This window comes from Betta splendens, chromosome 16 (genome assembly GCF_900634795.4).
Source record: "Betta splendens chromosome 16, fBetSpl5.4, whole genome shotgun sequence".
Lineage (NCBI taxonomy): Eukaryota > Metazoa > Chordata > Actinopteri > Anabantiformes > Osphronemidae > Betta > Betta splendens.
The window spans coordinates 7,632,218-7,653,266 of NC_040896.2; the positions used below are offsets into that span (position 1 = coordinate 7,632,218).

The 21,049-nt window shown below is 46.1% G+C and overlaps 1 protein-coding gene across 1 annotated transcript in view; it reads right to left on the reverse strand.

Moving 5' to 3' along the window:
* nr2f5 (nuclear receptor subfamily 2, group F, member 5) overlaps window positions 1–21,049 on the reverse strand; it is a 38,624-nt gene that overhangs the window by 17,070 nt on the left and 505 nt on the right. The window lies entirely within an intron of this gene.

Sequence of the window (21,049 nt, forward strand, 5' to 3'; positions counted from 1 at the left end):
GGCCGTGATTTCTCATGTGAAGGTAATTCCAGCTACATCGCTGCCGGGGGTTGGGGCTGGGGGGTCGAGTGTCCGAGCGCCTCGTGCTGCTTGGGACCGAGGGCAGAGAAGTGCTAATGTGTTCCGACACCCTCACACTTCTCATCTCAGTGACATGCGCGAGGTATGAAAATACAGTCCCAGGTGTTCTCACCAGGAGTTTGTCATATAACGTTCACTGATGTCAGGGTAACAAATCCTGTCTGTCAACCGAATAACGCTGTAAATGCCCAAGCAAGTCTTGAAAGCAAATCACTAGTAAATCAGCATTTTTCCTATTACACATAAATTTACTGCCGTTGAATATTATAATAACAAAAATAACATAATAATAAAAACTACGTGCGCAAATGTATTAGTATATCAAAGGTGATTTCGCTTATATTTATATAATATAACCATGGCGCAACAAAACAAATCAACCGAAATTTACATGACATTAAAGAAAAATCTAGTTCCCAGCTCCGCTTTCCCGAAGAAAAGAGCAGCGCTCAGAGATAAAACCTCGCTCAGCGGTGCTGAGCGCAGCGCAGCGCAGCGCAGCGCTCGCCCGAGGCCACAGCGTTGGCCTGTGCCCGGCTTAATTGCTGTCACATGTAACCTTACCTGTTTCCCAATTAGCCCCGTGACTTGCTATTAGGAGATTCCATGAGCTGTAGGCCACTGACCAAGGGCACCTCAGGGTTTGGGGCCTAATAATTAGAGTGTAATTCTATACAGTGGAGGCTTATGATGAAACTGACCAGGATTTCAGCAAAAGCAGTTAATTAAATCAGGATCAAGGAGGTTTAGTAGTGTTATTTGATGTCCACCCATTAATCCCCAAATTAAGACAATGCCAAGGCTGACATGTATGTGCTCCATGTGTTTTTTAATTGTTGTTTCAAAAAAAAGTGAAAGCCCAAGCAGAGCTGTGTGGAATTAAACATGAGAAATGTTTTATGCACTGTGCAGTTTTCTTCAGCATGTCATGTTGTTATTATATCTTATTTTTCACCTTCATCTTTAATTAATTTATTAATTATTCCTCACAAGCATCAGCTGATCTGAAAGACAGATCCTCCTGGGAGCATATATTTGCCAATGACTCATACTACTTTTTTCACATTTCCAAAGTATCTTTGTCTTTGGTGTTACTTCTCTACCACCTCCCTCAATTATATCAATTAAAAAGTTTGAATTAATCTTCAAACAAACGAGACGCCAACTGGGGCCTCATGTTATCTTCCTCTTCAGCATTTGAATATTAAACACGTCACAGGAGGATGAGGAGAGGATGCACACTTATGTCAGAGCCTTTATCACTGTTAGATGAACTGTGATGGATGCATGGACCAACTGGTGTCGGCTCTGACACAAGTGTGGGGGCAGGGGGTGGTAAACGTGCCTGCGCCGATGGCCTAGGAAATGCAGAGGCCACTGGTTTACTTGTTAATTTATGGAGAGGCTGACAACGCCAGCACCCACAACACAACACAACACCCCTGTAGCTGATGCTGAATATGATCCCATTGAGGAAAGGGGCCATCAAGTGACCAGGTACGTAACCGGAGAGCGCTACTGAAATAGAAATTCTAGGCTGTTTGTAAGGAGGTTTCAGGCCCGAGTCGCTGCCTTCCGTGACCCATGAACGGATACTATCTGGATGCTTTTGTGCTGGCAGGAGGTTAATCGCTGCTGGAGCGCTGCAGAATGGCCTAGTGATGGACGGACAAGAAAAAAAAGTGGCAGTTTAGTGGCAAACGTGCATGAGACAGAGAACGGCCTCCTAAATCACCTTTAAAGACACGTGTGGCGAACCTCACGCCACATTCACCGCTGTGCAGCACTTTCTAATGAGGATCCCGTCATGCAGCAGTGATTGGCCCTTTAGGGACAACATTAATGCTGTGTAAATGTGCAGGGGTGTTTACTCACTGCACAGACTCAGAGCTGAGTTTCTGAAAGCCGGCGCTGTTTCCTTTGGCCGATTGGGGTTGATTAAGAGGTTAACTCTGGAGAGGTATGGCGTCTTTAAGGGAGATTTATCTGTTCCTGCTCTGACCCCTCGGGGGTAGCTTCCCTAACCCCCAGTGTCTCCAGGATTTATTTAGTTATTTGTTTATCTGTTGGAAGGGGTCGCCCTCCTCTACACTACATCTCAGTCCTGTTTGTGCATCTCAAACCCATTTTTCATCTTGTTTCTTGTGGGATTATGGCACCGGTTCCATTTGCTGACTAAGCGAAGAGGACACGAGCGAAGGCCCCACTGAGTCTCGTGACCTTTAACATTTGGCAGCGATTCACTCCCAAATTCAGTTATTTTCATTTAACACATATTTTGCTATCAGTTCAACTTTGGCCCCGTTTGCAGGAATTATGGTGTTTTCTTAATTGCCTCCTGACAGATTTAATTCAGCTCCATTTTAATTTATGGCCTTTTATTTCCTATTTAAAGTGCTTGCGTGTGGTTCACAATAGTAATGAAGGATTATGTTTCTTATTTCTGACATGAGACTTCAGGAAAAACAGGAAAATCCATAGCTTTTGCATTTATCAACATAATAACATAATGTGTTTGTTATTTACTGTAAAAGCTGCTGTCAGTATTCTACAGACACAGACTGATCACAATAGCAATTTACAACTTTATAGTTGTTCAGCTTTCATGTTACCACATTTTGTATATAAGCACCTTCCTTATACATAACATTAACCTCAAACAGCTCACATCAGTTGCCCCATACTGTCTTCCCCTGTCTCTAAATGCCACACACACATGCTTACTCAGCCGTACATACCCTCACACCTCCTGTGTACGGGGGTTTGTCACTGTTAAGGGGCAGCGGGGCTTTTGCTGGGGTGATGGGGAGGAGGCAGGGTAGTGGGGGCTATACAGGGAATGCTATGTGGCTTGCATGACCTGACATGTCTCTGAAGCTGGAGGGGGTCTTGACCTTTGACCCAGGGCTCCAAAACTAGGAAGATGAAAAAAGGGGATAGGGTGGGAGGGTTTCGCCTCTGAACAAGGGCTTCTGTTTTGACCACTCCAGGAATGTCAGTTCCATAAAAAGATGCCCACGGAGAAAAAGAAAAGAGGATAGACGAAGACTTAAAAGGAGGACTTCTATCTATCTATCTATCTATCTATCTATCTATCTATCTATCTATCTATCTATCTATCTATCTATCTATCTATCTATCTATCTATCTATCTATCTATCTATCTATCTATCTATCTATCTATCTATCTATCTATCTATCTATCTATCTATCTATCTATCTATCTATCTATCTATCTATCTATCTATCTATCTATCTATCTATCTATCTATCTATTTCTATATCCCACAGTGAGATACTGTCTTCCTCTTAAGCTCAACCGCCACGATTATAAATTGTCCAGCATACTGTGACCACTGCCCTTAACCAAGCAGTGTACTGGAGGCAGAGTCTGATACTCTGCCCTTCCATCTCCTTCACCTTCATAAGGCAACCTTTACTGCCATTTTTACTCTCAAACTGCGGTCATGCGATGAGGCAATAAATTAACCTCTGGACCCCAGCTGAAGGCTGAGTCCTTGTGACTCTCCAGTTGAGGCAGACTTGCTGCAGAACAGTGTTGACGCTGCTCTGCAGGGGTTGAGTCAGGAGATAACCTTGTTTTTCCACAGTGTCTTCCTGATTTTGCACTGGATGAATTCCCAACAGGACGCAGATAGGTCCTGTTACCCTCTAGAGGAAACCTTCAACATCAAAAATGCTGTGAATCCCACAGAAAACGCACGTACAGGCAGATGTTCTGTTTTTTGTTTGTTCATTTCCTAATAAATGGAAAAATATGTTAAGATTGGACAATGATGTAAACCTTTTATTTGTTTCTCAAAGTTTGCCTTCCAACACAATAAAAAAACAGTCCAAACCTAAATATCTTTAGGAATGTAAAGGTTCATGAGTCATCAGAAGTGCAGGTGTGACTGACATCTGGCATCTTAATGGCGATTTTGATAAAAGGTCAGAGGAGCTAACTTGTTCCTACAGCTTCTATTTGTGGACCATGAATCCCCATCAACTGTGCCAGCTGCTAATCAGAGGCTCATATTGGGTTTTCAGATCTTCCTCGGACTGATCGTAGCCTCTGATTGGATCAGCACTAATCCTCCAGTGCAGCGTCCCACTGATGGAATCTGCACAGGCCGTAATTACACCACCCAAGAGATCCTTCGTACCCCGAATAAGCAGTGCGTGTGACGTTGGTATATTCCTCAAGCTGATATACAGCTTGGCTGTGTGGTTGCCAGTCAACATGTGGGTGCAGCCCTCAAAACTATGCACTAAAGCTGTTGGAGTAGAAATGACCCTACAGGGCCCGGAGGCAGCCCTTTACTCAACTTCGCTGTACTTAAACATTAGGCCGCTGGCACACAAGTCTACTCAGAGCCTGTCATCTAACTACTGAACGTGTGTAGAGGTGGAAAGAGGCCAAATTCCCCTCCCCGCAGTTAAAAACTCAGACGGTGGTCTTTAACATATTCTCCCACTCCGGCTCCCTCCCTCTTGCATTCCCAATAAAACCATCTGACCAACAGTTGACCTTTTGCTAGGCCCCCTTCTCGCTGCTTCCCTGTCCTTCTTTCCTTCGCTCTCCTCCTTCTCCATCCATTCCTACTTCCCCTCTTTCACAGTGGCCCATGGTGGACCAATGGGAATCAGCAGCTGCAGCGAGCAGAGGGGTGGGGTTCTGGGTTGTCCAGATGGGGGTGTCAGGGTCAAAGGGGGTCACAGTACTGGTATAGTCATCGCAGGGGCTCCGATGCGGGGGCATCGCTTTCCCTTCAAAGGGTGTGCAGTGATGTCCACACACCTCTTGCACCCCTTCTCCTCTACGCCCCCACCTCCCACTCCCTCGTGGCCCCCTTTGGCCCTGCTGTTTCTTGGCTCTCAAAGGTCAAGACAGCCAAGGGTTAATAAAGTGATACCAGGTGTTGGCCAAAAAGAGTTTTCCCCCCTCTTCCCTCCTAACTCCCACCAGCAGCAAACTGTGGGTCCCCTCATTTCACACCCCTAAACCCTGCAGGGGCATCGAGCCCACTGAAACAGGCTCACATGTGGAGGTATAAACAAGCCTAACACAGGACATAAGTGTCACTGCTTTCCTCAATCTGGGCTCGTATTGCTCAAAACTGTCACCGCATGGAAAAAAAGAGGTGGGGTGCTAGGAAGCTGAAGAGCAGTGGAGTTCCACAGGGCGTCTGGAACAATACGGGGTTAACTGACCCAACAAAGTGGTCGATTAAGTCTCAGAGGAGGAACCTTACAAGCAAAGAGAGCCCAAATCCTACAACAGTTGTTCCCTTGGATCAGTAAACTCACGCAGGGGGGAGGGGGAACGGTGGCCTGTGCAAAGGTTTGGAGGTGAAATTGCGGTTTTGTGTCCTGACCACTAGAAGAGGAGGATGAATCGCTGTGAAGATCAAACCCCTCGTTAAGAGCAAAGTCCTCGACAACAAATAAAACAAACAGAGAGGCCCTGTGGACCTACGGGTGCTAGCATCAACAGGATGCTGAAATTAATGAGAAAGTGTTTGGGCTTGTGTGCGCAAGCGTGAAAGAGTGTGAACTAGAATTTGAGCATGTGGTCGTAAAACATAAGCCAGGACATTTGTGAAAACACCAGCGGCTTGCCCCCACCGTTCAAACCAACCTGCTAAATTAAAGAGGTCCTAATTAATGCTAATTAACATCAACGACAAGTTGGGACCATTAGTCCGGCTAATCCCCAGTTTACATTTTCCCCTCTCACTGGAACCCTGCTGGCCAATTCTTACCCAGTCACAGAAAGGACACATTGTTAACGAGCTCAGCATCAAAGATACAATGCCCCCTCAAAATGAGTTGCCTCCATTAGAGCCTGAGAGCCGGTCCTGATCCGAACACTCTGCTCAAACAGCCCGGGGAGAGGAAAAATGAAGGGGCAGGGGAGGTCAAGCTCCACGTTTAGACCGCTCCATCCGATCCATCAATGACTCATTTGCACTCCTTCATGACCCTGGCTGTGCAAAAAAAGCACCTACAACAGAGCAAGAAAAGACTGTAAAGGATCTGATACTGTACAAATACTTGAGTGTGCTTTCCTTTTTTGAATTTCAGATTCCTGTGCAGAAGGAGGAACGGCAGGGGGCTGGTGTGCGCTCGTGTCTGTGCTGTGGAACATGAGCACAGGTGCTGGAGGGAGCACGTGTCACGCTGAAACAAAAGCCCTGCTGGTTTTAGACGTGTAAAGTTAATGGAGGTTTTGATTATGTGCCGCCGCATACACACACATGATGTACATGAATGCCAGAGTGTGGTGTGTTTTTTAGCAAGAAGGTTCCACTTCATGAAAGAGTTAAATGTCACCTTAAGAAAGATGAATGGAAAACACTGAGCCTGGTTCTGTCCAACACTTACAGGTCCTTCCTCACATTTATACACAAACCTGAATGTGCCTCGATATTTCTCTGCTCCAAAAAGTTACTAATTAAAGCACATCTAATAAAATGGATCTGACTTTAACATACAGTAGGTTGTAGAGAAGTAAAAGCTCCTTTTGGTGAAGGCGTTGGGGGAGACGGGGGACGGACGGCCATTAGCAGGCCTCTTAGGGGTGTTAGAAATGAATTAGCATAGTAATTGTTCTCTAATCTAACAGATTGTTTGACCCTGGTTCTTCCCTAGAAGCTGTCAGCGCCGGGGAAAGAAGACAACTTGTTCTGAATGCGGCTGTCGTTGCGCAATGAAAGTGTAGCGCTCACTGTTCCCACCGCGAAAGCCACAGAAACCACAGAGCGCCAAAGGCAGACGCCGACAATCCTCATATTGTGAAGCCGAGCAAAATAAGGCAAAGCCAGTGTCATGAGGGAGATTTCATGGTCACAGCTGACAAAGAGCTTCTATTGGGATTTCTATAACGTCATTAAGGTTTGCATCACACCAACAGGGCTCAGTCTCTTCGCCACCTTCTCAAACGGCTCCCGTTACACCTCTTTATGTCGTCTACACGCTGCACTGTTAAAACGTAAACCCACTAAATTCCAGCACGGAGCCGGAGCCGGAGTGTCGACACAGCGGGTAAGCACAATAGAAACACAGCTGTAGTGATCAGTCTGGGCTTCCCGGGAGCCGCTAGAGGCCCACAGCACATGTTTGTTAATGATCGCTTTCAAAGGCCACAATGGGAGCCGCGAGTCGCTGAGATCTTTCCTCCTTTGCATGTGAAACCCTCTGAATGACTGCACCTTCTGCTAAATGTTTAAACCCCGGATGCGTCTCCGTAGATTGATCACAGTTGAGTCAACAGTTTCAACACTCACTGCGTTAAAGCTTTGTCTTGGTCGCTTAAGACGGTTCAATCCACAAAGCGCCTGCAATCTTTGCTGAGAAAGCAGATTTGAATGAAAGTGAATATAAAATGCTTTAAAAGGAAAACTTCCAATCTTTGCTTCACCTGTAGCTGGTTTGTGTCTTAAAACCCGACTATCTTCTCATCTGCCAGTGGCTTTAAGCTTTGATCTTTCTGCCTTCGACTGTTTCTGTCTGCAAAGGTTTCATGCACAATTCAGAATAATGCAAGATGCTTCGTATCAACAAGTATAAGTCATCATTACAGTGTAAATAAGAGCAGATGAGGTATGTTAAGTTTTGTTAATAGTGACAGGTTAAAGCGTTCCTGACGCAAGCTAAAACAGATCAAAAGGGAGAAGTGATGTCTCAGAGCTGTGAACAATGTGACACGGGGTCGAGGACTTTAGGTGTTACCATATGATGGGTGTGTCTAATCCGAACTGCTCCCATAAAGCAGCAAACATCAAGAGAACGTTTCAAATGTACTGAGCACTAAAGCGCCATGTTTTAAAAAAAGAAGGCCGTCCGAACGAGCTCGCACATAAACACGTGCCTGTGCACGCACACGTGCACGCTCCCGGCACATACGTCTATATGTTCCCCAACACATGCTTGCAAACATGCTCATTCATACACACGCGGAGGCACCTATCCCTCTAGGGCCATCCACAACCCTCCCCCACGCCTGAAACCTGATCTGTCGGCATGCAGCGCGGAATTCTCCAATCGCCCTGACTTTTGACCTCTGCCCTTTTTGGCAGTGCACAGAACAGAAGATGAAGTGCCCAAGCTTCTCTCTTCCCCAACACAAAAAATCCCCTGTTCTAGCAGCCCTCCCACACATGAATGCACACACACAAACATAGTAGACACACACACACACACACTCGTTCCCATTTGGGGCGTCTTGAGGCCTAACACCCTCTCTGGTTCCCATGAGGCCCAAGATCAAAATATTCATACTGGACATGAAGGTCGCAGGTGAGTGTGTACAGCAAGAACATTCTCGTTTAGTTATTATCACTTACTTTACAAGGCATCACTTAGAGAACAAGGCTTCGTAATTGGACATAACAGCCAGGGCTTATCCTTACATCTATATCCTCATCGTCATCATCATCATCATCATCATCATCATCATCATCATCATCATCATCATCATCATCATCATCATCATCATCATCATCATCATCATCATCATCATCAACAGTGTAGGCTTTATTTTGGGGCTGCTCAGTTTTGGGATTTGTTAGATTTCAGCCTTCACCTGAAATCTGCGTAAACACAACAGAAATTATTAATTTTTTTATTATATGTGTTTGTGTCTGATGACTCCATTTGAAGGCATTCGTGGTGATGAATGATGGACTCGTGTCCATCCTGTAGCTGAACACTTTCCACTCTTCACCTGGCTAATGCATATTTAGAGATTTTTTAAGACACACCGTCCCACAACCAGCAGCTGCCTGGCAAGCTGCATGATATTCAGCTTAAAGAACATCCAACAATCATCAGCAAGCATTAACCAGGTTGTGGAATCAGTCTAATTCAGATATTAGACCATGTCTGGTGTGAGAGGTTTCACATATGTGCCCGCATCCCAAATGCATCTTTTAAACTCCCCGGAGCGCCACCTCTCTCCTCCACCATCTGACCTCTGCCATTTGTGCATTGTGTGTGTCCGGCGTGACTGCTCTCGTCATTTTCCCCTTTGATTGGCCTTCACACAATGTAATCAGTGTTGCAGCTGTCTCAAAAGGCCTCTTGTGCAGTATCTGAGCAATGCCAATCACCGCAATGCGTCCACAACTTTGCTTTTAGTTCCACTGAGGCGCTGTGACAAACGGCAAACTGTCTGGTGAGCATGTGTCAAGCCACTTGATTTACTGCTTTGTTTGACTGCACTGGCCCTTTCTTGAATGTCGCCTCCGTCTTGTATGGATGTACTGTATTGCTAAGAATTGCCATGGCCGTAAGCTTGAAATTTTAATGTACAGACAGACGGAGAGAATCGTCCCACTGTGTGACTCACTTGATGTATTTCCAATACACAGATTCTGACTTAATTTTCGTTTTTTTGAACTCCAATACAATTCAATCAAAGGTCTTGAAAGTTAAAAAATAATTGAAAAATAGTAAAACAAACATCTTTTCTGTATATGACCTGAATTAAGTACTTTTCTAGGAAGTACCATGTGGTTTAAATTACATTGTTAGTGAGTTTTAAGCTTTTAGGTATAACTTGGTAGAACTGTGGCCAATCCATTAAGACAAAGCTCTCTTGATCCCTTTCTTTAAATCCTCCACCATGGCTGATTAAATGTAGCCAATTTTCACGCCTGTACTGAGGAGACTGCAAGTTTGAATGGCTCCTCACAGCGCGAACACAGTATGCTGTCACTCCAACATCCTGAGCAGGAAGGAGCATGGAAGCGTTGGGCATCCTCGGGTCCCGGTCAGACCATCGTACGTCTCCAGTTCACCACATGTGACCCCAGTTTGCAAACGAATGCGCAAATATTCTTTCTCAAAGTTTTCCTTTACAGAAAAAAAACACTTGACAAAGTAGGACAGCAACTGCCACAGTTAAATAGAGACGGGGAGATGGCAAAGGCAGCTGTCACACATCTCAATCACTCATTGAAAGGATTAAATCTAATTTAATCTGGCGCAGACTTTACAAAATAGGATGAATCCTCCAGGCACGGCTGACATCCCTCTGACGGGTATGTAGCCATGCGTTCTCATCTGATCTGCGCAATCCTCTAAGCAGTTAGTTTGTTGTAGAAGATCGCTAATTGTTCTATCTACATGACATGTGAAGAGAAGGACTTTGGGAATGTTTCCCATGATGCACTGACCTTTATCACCCTCTCTTTGTTTCATAAGCATTTTGTAGGAAAATAACCCAATTACAGACGGATCTTGTAAATTCCTTCCCCTTGATCAGTCCAAACAAAGCATTACCCACACGTCACTTGACTCCCAATACATGACCCAAAACACCCTCCTCCCTCTCCCTAAAAGGGTGTTAAGACCTGTCTCTATTCTCCCCAGGGAATGCTGGGAAAGTAAGGCCTCCACATCTGTCCCGAGCCTTAGGCAGAAGGAGAGAAGCGACACGACTGAGTGAGAAACATTCCTTCATCAGACAGACAGACAGACAGACAGACAGGCAGGCAGGCAGGCAGGCAGGCAGGCAGGCAGGCAGACAGACAGACAGACAGGCAGGCAGGCAGGCAGGCAGGCAGGCAGGCAGGCAGGCAGGCAGACAGACAGACAGGCAGACAGACAGACAGACAGACAGACAGACAGACAGACAGACAGACAGACAGACAGAAAGAAAGAAAGAAAGAAAGAGTGATCACTAGAAAAGTAAAGAGACATGGAGAAAATGAGGTTAATTTAAAACGTGGGATTTTGTGAATGAGAGATGGATCTCGTCTCCTGATGAAGCCATCCATCACCCTTTCAAAGGCCCAGTGGGCAGAGGCAGAGGAGCAGGCACCCTGGGACCTCCTTCAAAAGGCCGGGAGGAGAAAAGGGAGGAGAGGAGGACGGCGGCAATGTGCTGGTGGAGCTGTGATCTTTACCTCCCTCCCTCCTGTGAAGTCAGCAGGGAAAGTGATTAGGCCCGCCTCGCTCCTCCTCCTTCCCTCCATTTTCCTTCTAATTCGTTGTGTAACAGTTTAGGGCCTGCTGCTAATTTTTACACTTCAGTAATATATTACTTTCACTTGTTAGACACACCTGCTGCACACAAACAAAATTCTTTTTTGTAGAAATTGAAAATAAAAATAACTTAAACATATTTACCATTTAACATTTTAACAATGATGACTTTTGGATCAGGCATCATCCGACCTTTAAGGTTTTGCTAAAGCATTCATGCAACTGAGTGTTCTCAGAGTAATAGATTGGAACAAAGAACCTAATCACTCTTCTAAAACATAAAACAAGCATTAGACAAACATCCATCCATTTTCTGCTGCTTAGACCCATGCGGGGTCGGGGTGGGGGGGTGGGGGGGCTGGAGTCTATCCCAGCTATCGACGGGTGGGTACATCCTGGTCAGGTCGTCAGTCCATCACAGGGCAACACACAGACAGACCACATATTCACACACACTCACACCTACGGGCAATTTAGAGACCAGTGAACCTTATCCATGTTTTTGGACCGTGGGCGGAGGAGACGCAGGGAGAACATAAAAACTCCACACAGAAAGGCACCCGGTCCGCCCCGGGAATCGAACCCGGGACCTACTCGCTGTAAGCCACTGCACCACCATGCCGCCCCATTATACAAACAGTAACATAAAAAGATAAAAAGAACAAAACACCAGTTTGTTTTTTCTGTCAATCATTTCCTTTTCCTTGTGTCAACAGTTAGAGCAGTGCTGCTACAGAAATGAGATGTAAACACACTTTCACACCGGGGTGTGACAAGTGTGAGATGCTGTTGACCCCAGTCTGTCCTCTGTCGCTCTTCTAAGGTCCCTTAACATTAAGGTCACAACCTAGCAGCTTTATTGGCCCTCTAAAGCCATCAGTGCCCTGGGATTGGATGCAAGTCCTCTAATGGAGTCAGTAATTGGGCCATGTTGGGTTTACTAGGTTCTGTGGCTGTGGGAACAGCTTTGACGAATAAAGTAAAATATACATCATTAGCATCAAACTGGCTTCGGAATAGAAAAGCAAGGACTTATTGATGGATCGAGTAACATGTCAGCAGAAGTCAAACTTCACTACATACAACATTTATCCTGATCTCAGTGGGATCGTTTCCTTTTGCCTATTAACTCATTTATTCCCTGACAGCCCCATGCTGCAGACGGAATCACTAACTTCAGCCGTCGCCTAAATACATTGTGTCCCATTTGTTGTCTGGTGTTCAGAGGAATGACAGGTTGTCAAAGGCTCAGTGCACGACCTCCTGTAAAGAGGAAAGCTTTTCTCTTTGGTCTTTTCTCTCGGGCTCCCCATTATCTGTGTGACCCATCTCCTTAAAACACTTTGGACGAGCGAAAGGTCCTGACTCCGCTTTGAGCTCCGCAGATATGTCAACCTTTGCTACTTAAGCTGCGCGGGCAGAGGGAATCACATGAAGTATGGATCAGGTGAAATTTTGGGACACGTCACATGTCATCATTACTTCTGGTTTTAGTCTTCGGTTCACACACACACACACACTTGATGAATCCATTGAGATTTGGAACTCTGTAGGATGCTAGTTCTGGATGACTTGTCCACAAAGAGGAGGAAAACAACTGTATAAAAGTCCCTTCCCCCCCTCCCTATCACCATTCCTCCTCCTCACCCACATACTCCTTTCTCCCAATGACCACTGTTCAGAATTGCCCCCTCACCCCTGTAACCCTCTCCCCTTTGGGTCCTTTCACCCCACAACAATGGCTGCCAGGGGCTGTGTTATTTGAGGCACTAAAGAGCCATCCCACCCGCCCGCCCCCAGGACAATGCCCCTCCCGCTGAGAGCTTTCTTCCCCTCACCTCCCTAATGACAGGTTTCATCCTCTCTGCCCTGACCCCCAGGAGGGCCCGCAGGTCCCGGTTTGGCCCACAGTCTTTCTGCCCGCTGACCTGTTCTGCCAACAGGCCCGCCTCCTGCTCACTAACACATGTACACACTTTCACTGTCTCACATGGGCTGTACACGCTCACTGGCCACTTTGTTAGGTACACCTGTACAGTCCAACAGTGTAACGTCTCTGTTACTGGGCATGGCCTCACCACACCGTGGCGCTTCCTCGTATCCAGCTACCTGTTTACTTCAGTCAACCTCACCCCGCACGCAGCTCATGGCTGTTGACAGATGAAACCACCGCTCTCATTTACTTGTTTGGGAAATGATCCAGTGGCTTGTGATGCCCAGAGGGTTGTGTAGCACACTCAACGCGTCAACAGTCTCACAAACTCTTTCCTCAAGTGAGGAAAATTCCGCCTCATTATTCTTCTGGTCGACTCCTTACAGAAAACCTCTAAGTCATCACTTACAGGTTGTCATTCACTGGCCAATATAGACTACTGGTCATTCATTACCTAAGCCTGAAGCAACTTCTCCTACTGGGGAAGATCAATATCTCTGTTTATGTGTAACGTCCGTCTTTGTGGTGATGATGATGTATCACTGTCAAACAGAGAAGCACGTATTGGCTGGTTCGGCAATTAAGCGTGCAAAAGCTCAATTACTGCGAGCCAGTGAGGAGAAACCCGTATTCCCACCGTTAAGCAACCGCTGACTCCAAATGAGGAAACTACAGCCATGTACATTCAGTTGCATAGAGGAACACTTTCTTCCCATTCGAGTCAGCCCTTGTGCAAACTTCCTACCTCATCCCGGTCCCATGACTTCAAGCCGTGATCCCATTTTAATCCTGAGTGATTATTTCCTTTGTGGAGCGTTACAGACATCCTATCCTGAGAACAGGGGTCGGCCTAAGTGTGCATATGTCAAGGTGATATTGTTTGGACTGAATTTATATTGAACAAATAACCCTGGATCGTGAAGTCATGCTGAAACAGCTGCAGTTAATAAAGCAACTGTCGGATGATAGCACAGCTACAGTAACTTATAACTCAAAGTGATCAGTGGCCAAAATGTGACGTTTGTGGTTATGAATTGTTTAAAGGAGACGTCATCTGAGGAGACTCTTAGGAAGCAAATATACATACTCCAGGATTATGTTACAACGAAGACTTTGTGTTGTCTTGACATATTTATTTTAACTTTAACTTTCTTCACTTTAACTTTCAGTTCCAGGAATGGAAACTTGTTACAGTTGTTTGAAATATTTCCGTTATAGACAGAAACTGCTGCGTCTATTTAACGGAAGGAGAAAGTGAGTGGCGGTGGGAGTGGACAGAGAGCAGCAGTGACGAGGAGGCGACAGGGTGCGACAGGATGAAGCAGCACACTGGAGGGTGCACACTTTTCACTTTCTCACACACACACACACACACACACACACACACACACACACACACACACACACACACACACACACACACACACACACACACACACACACACACACACACACACCTGTATAAAGCCGACTCCTCCGTAACGTCGGCTGTTCACCTGGAGCCTGACATCTGTAACCTCTGTAGCCCATGGACTGTGTGGAGGTCATTGGAGTATACTGAAGATGACTGCCAGAAATCATACCTACATTCTCACTTCTCTTCCCACACACACACACACACACACACACACACACACACACACACACACACACACACACACACACACACACACACACACACACACACACACACACACACACACACACACACACACACACACACACACGCCTCACTGCCTGTTCAGAGCTACCACCCTGGGGGGTCACAGCGGCAAAGAGGGAGGGATTTCACGCTTGACCTTCCCCTCACAGCTCTGTGAGCCCCTACACTCCCGCCTTGATTCTCTTGACCTACTTGGTCATCCCGGAGCAAGCCACTTATAATACCTACATCTAACCCAGCAGCATGTCCTCTCTGCCCCTCTGTCATACACTCCCATACTCCACACATCTGTCTGCTGGCTTCTCCCTCTGCAGGGATCTCTAACGGTGGCCTCTGACTGTGACTGATGCAAAAGTTTAGAGATAAAGGTTTAATCCCTTTGTGCCAAATACTGTTTTTGACTGCTGACTGAATTCTGGGAAATGCATTGCCCCGGCTCCCCCCAATCCTTTTGTTTGTTTTTAATCCAAATCTCCTGGGATCTCTCATGTGTGTGGAGGACTACAACATTCACATCAATTTAAATAGAGATGATGTCTCTTTAAAACACATGCAGTCCACGCCAAAGGACTCAGGCTGTGTGAAATCCAGAAATATATTATTAAAACAATTCAATGCTTTCCTTTTCTCAGGCATATTATGACTGTTTCGTCTGTCATACATTTATAAACAATGGTTTTCTCCACGTGTTTTTCACAATGTGTTTTACCTGATGGGATGGTGTTAAGAAGCACTGATCACAGAGCAGGCTGCCTTTGTGCTAAGCTCTGGGGATTCCCCTCTGTTTCCCCATCCTTTCTCACCATCCTTCTCTGTCTCTAGACCCAAAGTGGAGGTACATGGAGCTTCAGCAGAAGCCACAGTCCCTGTTTCTCCCCCTGGCGTGCACCACTTAAAGGCCTCCTGTTATACTCCGCAGCCATGCCAGCAGTTGAAAACCATTTTCTACTCAGATGAGCGCAAACAAAGACATGCATGTGCGAGAGCGAGAGAAGAGAGGGGCAAGAGGAGACGCAGGGAGGCCGTTGGTGTGTTTGGTAAACAGCCAGAAAGCCAAAGGGAGCGGCCACTTGGGAGGAGAGGAAGAGGGGAAGGGGAAGTGGAGGAAAGGGAACACGAGGAGGGAGCCGTACGCTGAGGTACGGATGAGCCGGAAGCCGGTAACGAGGGGAGCAAAGGAAATTGCAGGGGCTTCCATGTCACAACAGAAGACACAACACACCTGGCACTGAACAAACACGTATGTATACACAGGCACACAGCTGGAAAAGTCCATACTGCTGCATATACTGTCCAACGCCAACCAGTAGAGAGCAACACAGGCCAAGAGAGGAAACAACTCATTCACCCAAACACTCTCCACTAAAGGCTCCTGCCACACAAGCACCCTCCAGGAAGCGTGTAGAAGCTCTTCAGCGCTACCCAAAGATGACAAAGTCTTCATATCAAAGCCCACACACTCCCAGTTGACCCAGCACTTCCCCCTGACCCCGTTGTTTTATTTGAGTCCTAATAACTCTCCTAATTAAAGCTCCTTCCTATTATTTTTTTTCCTCCTCTCCGCTATAAAAGGCCTGTGGTTTCAAAGTGCTAATAAAATAAACTGAAGGGGGCCGATTTCTTTATTTGTATGTGTGTGAAGAGTGTGTGGGAGAAGTAGCCAGGGAAAGGAGGGGGAAGCTGAAAGGACAGAGGTTTAAGGTTCAGAGGGGGGTAAAAGAAACAGAGGTCAGTGGAAACAAAGAAGAGGGAGACCCTGGGGTCAAGCTGCCTGGTGTCCACAGTCACTGCGCCGGCGTTGTTGAGGGGCAAATGGCCCAGCTTGTATAATCACTGGGGTATGTTTTGTCCATGAGTGGAGGATAGAATATATCACGGCGCCGCTGACACATGAACAATAGATCACGTTTTGTGGAAGTCCGAGCGAGCGTTTGCACCTCCTTTGAGTTGACTGGTACATCTGGAGCAGCAAAGATTAACCCTGCATTTACTGGCCTCGTGTACGGCTAACCCCCATGACCCGGGCCACAGCCTGAACAATATCGCTTATGGGATAATATAGGACTCAAAGACACCATATAGAGGGGCATCAATGAATCTTCCTCTTAGAAGCACATGGCCGCATGTTGCTGGGAGATTACAGATGGATGACTATTTTCAGTGAAGAAAGAAGAGACGCAAGACTAGCCTTGTGTGACCATCCAAGAGCAACACTATGAATCCAGATAACCTACAACCATAACTACAAACCATAAAAGTGTATAACAAATGTTTAAACTTAGAAAAGGTGAAAACGTATGGAAGAAGACTGATGGTAGCAACACAGACAAGGTTAATAAAGGTATATGGTTCGTAAGAATCGGGGAAACAGTTTCAGCTTGTAGGCGTAGAAGAAGAACATCCCACAGTGAGTCCCTTAGTTTGACTCCATAATATCCTGAGAAAATGGAGGAATCTTTGAGTATAAGGGACAAAACTAAAACACACAACACAGCATCAATTTAGGAAAAAGAACAGGAATATTCCTGAACGTGCTGCATCTACGACAACCACATGGTTCGTCATAGGGTCCAATGACTGGACTGCCTGTCGTGAATGCCTTTCACCTACAAAAATATCTGGTGCATCATGACACACCGGACAATACAGCCCCAGGATGGCAGAGCCAAGGGAATCAGGAAAGTCCAGCAGCGTCTCCTTATATCGGACGGGAGGCGGTATCTGCTGAAACCTTTGATAGGGTTTCTATGGTTTAGTGCAAATGAAGCGTTTTGGGCAGCAGCGTTTGTACCATAAAACAGTTGTGACAACTACTTAATTCCAGCTGAGAGAATGTTGAAATAAGCCTTCATGGCAACGCATCCAGTAGTTGGTCAAACCAGACACATCACCGCAAAGTGAGCTGAAATTCCCACAAACATCTCCAACTTGGTGCAGCAAGTGTAAAGTGATACCACTGGCCACACGAGAAAACTTGGAGCTAATCAATGTGTTTTATGACATTTGAAGCCTGACCATAAAAGTCCTCAATCTCTGTTAAGTCTTCCTTTGGTTTTATGATGATAAACATGTCAGATTGGAGGTTTATGGGTGAGCCTGGGTCTTTCTGCAGCGACTATAAAAACAAGTATGTGAATATCATATGACTCCTTGGGTTTGCTGCACGTTTCTAAACGCTGGCTGTCATTTAAATCTCACCAAATATTCCAAAGAATGATGTTTGAATAACTTACAATCCCTGAACTAAAAACATCAGCACTGAGTAATACCCACAAGGAGAAGCGAATACACAATATGGTGATCTGATAATAGCTTCAGGCTGTGCGCGAGATATAAACATGATCATGTAGGGTGCTGAGTGCTGCAGGGGGTTAAGTGAATGCAATCCTCTTTGAGACGTGGTGCTAGAAAAAGAGGGAAAAGAGGGACAGACAAAGTCACGTGTCAAGGTTTAGGCTCACAGCCATGAGTATCTGGGAGCAACGGGGCGGCGGAATTGAAGATTTGGGCAAATCATAATACCTAAAGAATCAGCACAAGGCACAACCGGCTCAGCTAAGAACGGCTGCTCTGAAAGCCAGAGGTCAGAGATGTTTATGAGCAGGAAGTCAAAGGTAACTAGCCACAACGTGCAAACTGGGCTATAGCTCGACAGAAAAAGGTGTGATTGACGGCAAGTGGAGGCGGAGGAGGTGCTGCAGTAGGAATGAGGCAAAGGTGCGCAGGTTCAAAGCTAGCAAGCAAAGGTGGGAAGATCAGAGGTTGAGCAGAAAAGGCTGAGAGCGAGTTGAGAGGGTACAGAGGAGCCCAGAGTGAAGGCCCTGAAAGAGTCTTATCTGTGACCCATCTGTCTTGACATGCACGCTCCTCTGGTTAGTGCCCTGGAGGGAGGGGAGGGAGGAGGGGAGCTGCATGCGTGTCAGTAACGCGGTGTGCAGGGCTTAGGGCTAAGGCCTTGGCCTGTGCACTCTGGCCCGAAAACCAGCCTAACCAGCTCCATGCCTTAACAGCCCCAGGAAAAACTCACTAACTGACTTACTGCTGTGATCATGTGAAAGACGGAGTCCGGCCGAGGGAACAAAAGAAGGCATTAAGGAAAAGGCGGACTCGCATCAGTGCAGATACAGATGTTACTTTCTGTGACAACTCACTGATGATGATTGTTGTCAGATGATTTGTCATAAACTTTGTCAGTGTCTCGTTTCTTTTGGGTCTTTTGGGAAAGTCGTCTGACGACCATGTGTGTGACCAGGGAATTTTCAAAACTGTAAATAAGAGTGAAAAGGAATTAAGATTTATGTTTGTTGATTTCGCGGGTAATGAGGCCAATGTTTCAAACTCAACAACCTTTTCTTCACTGTGGAGCGATACTTTAAAATGTGACGTCTTACTTTTCCAGTGTTATTTATTTCCAACTAGCTGCAATTTAAAGAGAACTTCTTGAAAGTCATTTTGAAAGTTTGCAGCAGAAATCAGAGAACAAACTGCAAGCGCATCATCCTTTTTACTTGTTTTGCTATTTTGTAAGTGCACAATAATTGGGTTGGCACAGACAGCTGTGTGATGTGCCATCCTTCACAACTGTCAAACATCTGACCTGGCTTTCCATCGACTCAAAAAAGGTGCGGCCCACTTTCCATTAAAACAACCCTGACAAGTATAACTGATTATAATGACACTTAATTATTTACATTAAAAAACAAACTGCATCACTTGATCAAGAAGAGGTTCCTGGTTCTTTCTCAGTTCCCACAGCCGATATCCATCCGTCCACGCTGTTTTCTCGTCAAACCCCCTCAGATGTTAGGCTTGGCTTGCATGTACAGCACACCTGGGAGATTTACCATAATGAATACCTGATGTGGCGAAGCAGTTAATTCCGCCTATAAAATAAGTCCCTTCCTCCTTCCTGTAGGCCCTGGCTGTTGTTTATCAAACGAGGTAACGTCCTGTCATGTGACCCCTGCTCCCTCCCAGCAACCCACCTGTGTGGACTTTTCTCTTAATCCTGCTTTAGCCCCCTCTCTTTTTTTGCTATGCGCTTTGAGTACTTAGACTACTGAGTGTAACTAATTCTCCCACACAAGGATATTGTCTTCTGCCTATCTCTGCTTTTGTCCTTCCCTTTCAAGCGGGCCATTCACTGATTTCATTAGTTGGCAGTGTGGTGTGGGAGAGAGTTGGCAAAGGGGGGGGGGGGCTTTCCAATTAAAGAGCCTTAATAGCCTATTACCATCACCTTAACTTCAACTCAGTTTCTTTTTTACACCATGAAACCAGTGAAAGATTAATCACCGGACCAGCATGTGAGCTTTTAAAAGCTATTCTGTGATTATTAAGCTATAAATAGGACCGTTGATATGAGCTGCCCGCTGTAACGACTTTCACAGTATAATGTGTAACAAATATTACAGAATTAATAGTAAAGATTGAATGAGTAAAACCGATGCTGTGACACGTTTCCTACTGATGAAGCATTGCTTTTGTGCATTGACAGGCTTTGGCTTTAAAGACATTAAACGCCACTCACTCTTTGTGGGGGTTAAATGAAATGTGTTTAACAGGCTTCTCTTCCTACACACATGCTGCACAGATCCTGCAGCTGACCAGGGGGCCCGAGGAGGAAGACGGTCCCCTGGGATGTCCAAACTACCCGCTCTCAGACACCCATTTGCTGTACCCCACCCCCACTCCCCTCTCGCGATGGATGACCCCGCAACCAGCATGGGTCAGCTGCGCAGAAGGAGCCCCCCGCACCCCAGCCATCGGGCCGGAGCCGCAGTGTAAGTCAGCGGCTGCTCACCGCGGGAACCCTGCCCTGCCTGAGGTCCCAGCCCAGCCTGGCACCATCTGTCCCAGGCCCGTGACGCAGAGGCAGTGGTGCCAAGGTGGGTTCCCACTGACCTACTGGACCCCGCAGGCCATATGGGCCAGACCTGGGACCGGGGACAGATTCGTCACCGCTGGAGTCTGGACATTAGGGGCAGGTTTGGTCATTTATCTGTGTGTGAATAAGCTGGTGCACAACAAACATCAATAAATAAAATCATTTTTTTGTACAATATAGATTAATAAATGCTCAATTCATCACCACAGGAGATGAATCTTCCCTGAAGTGGTACTAGTACTAAAATATAGCACTCAAACAAATTTAAAAACAGAATTAATTTTACCCGCTGTTGGTTTGGTCCAACATTTAGGACTTGAGTGTCAGCACAGATGCTCATAGTCCTTCAGATGCTGTTTGGCTCTAACCTTCCATCAACCCGCTACTGTAGAGGCCTAACTTACTGAGTGCTGAGACGGTCCAGCTCTTCCCACCATTTCCACCAAACAAGCAGAGCTTTTTATGTTCAGTTTTCTGGTGGGACTGCTGGTGT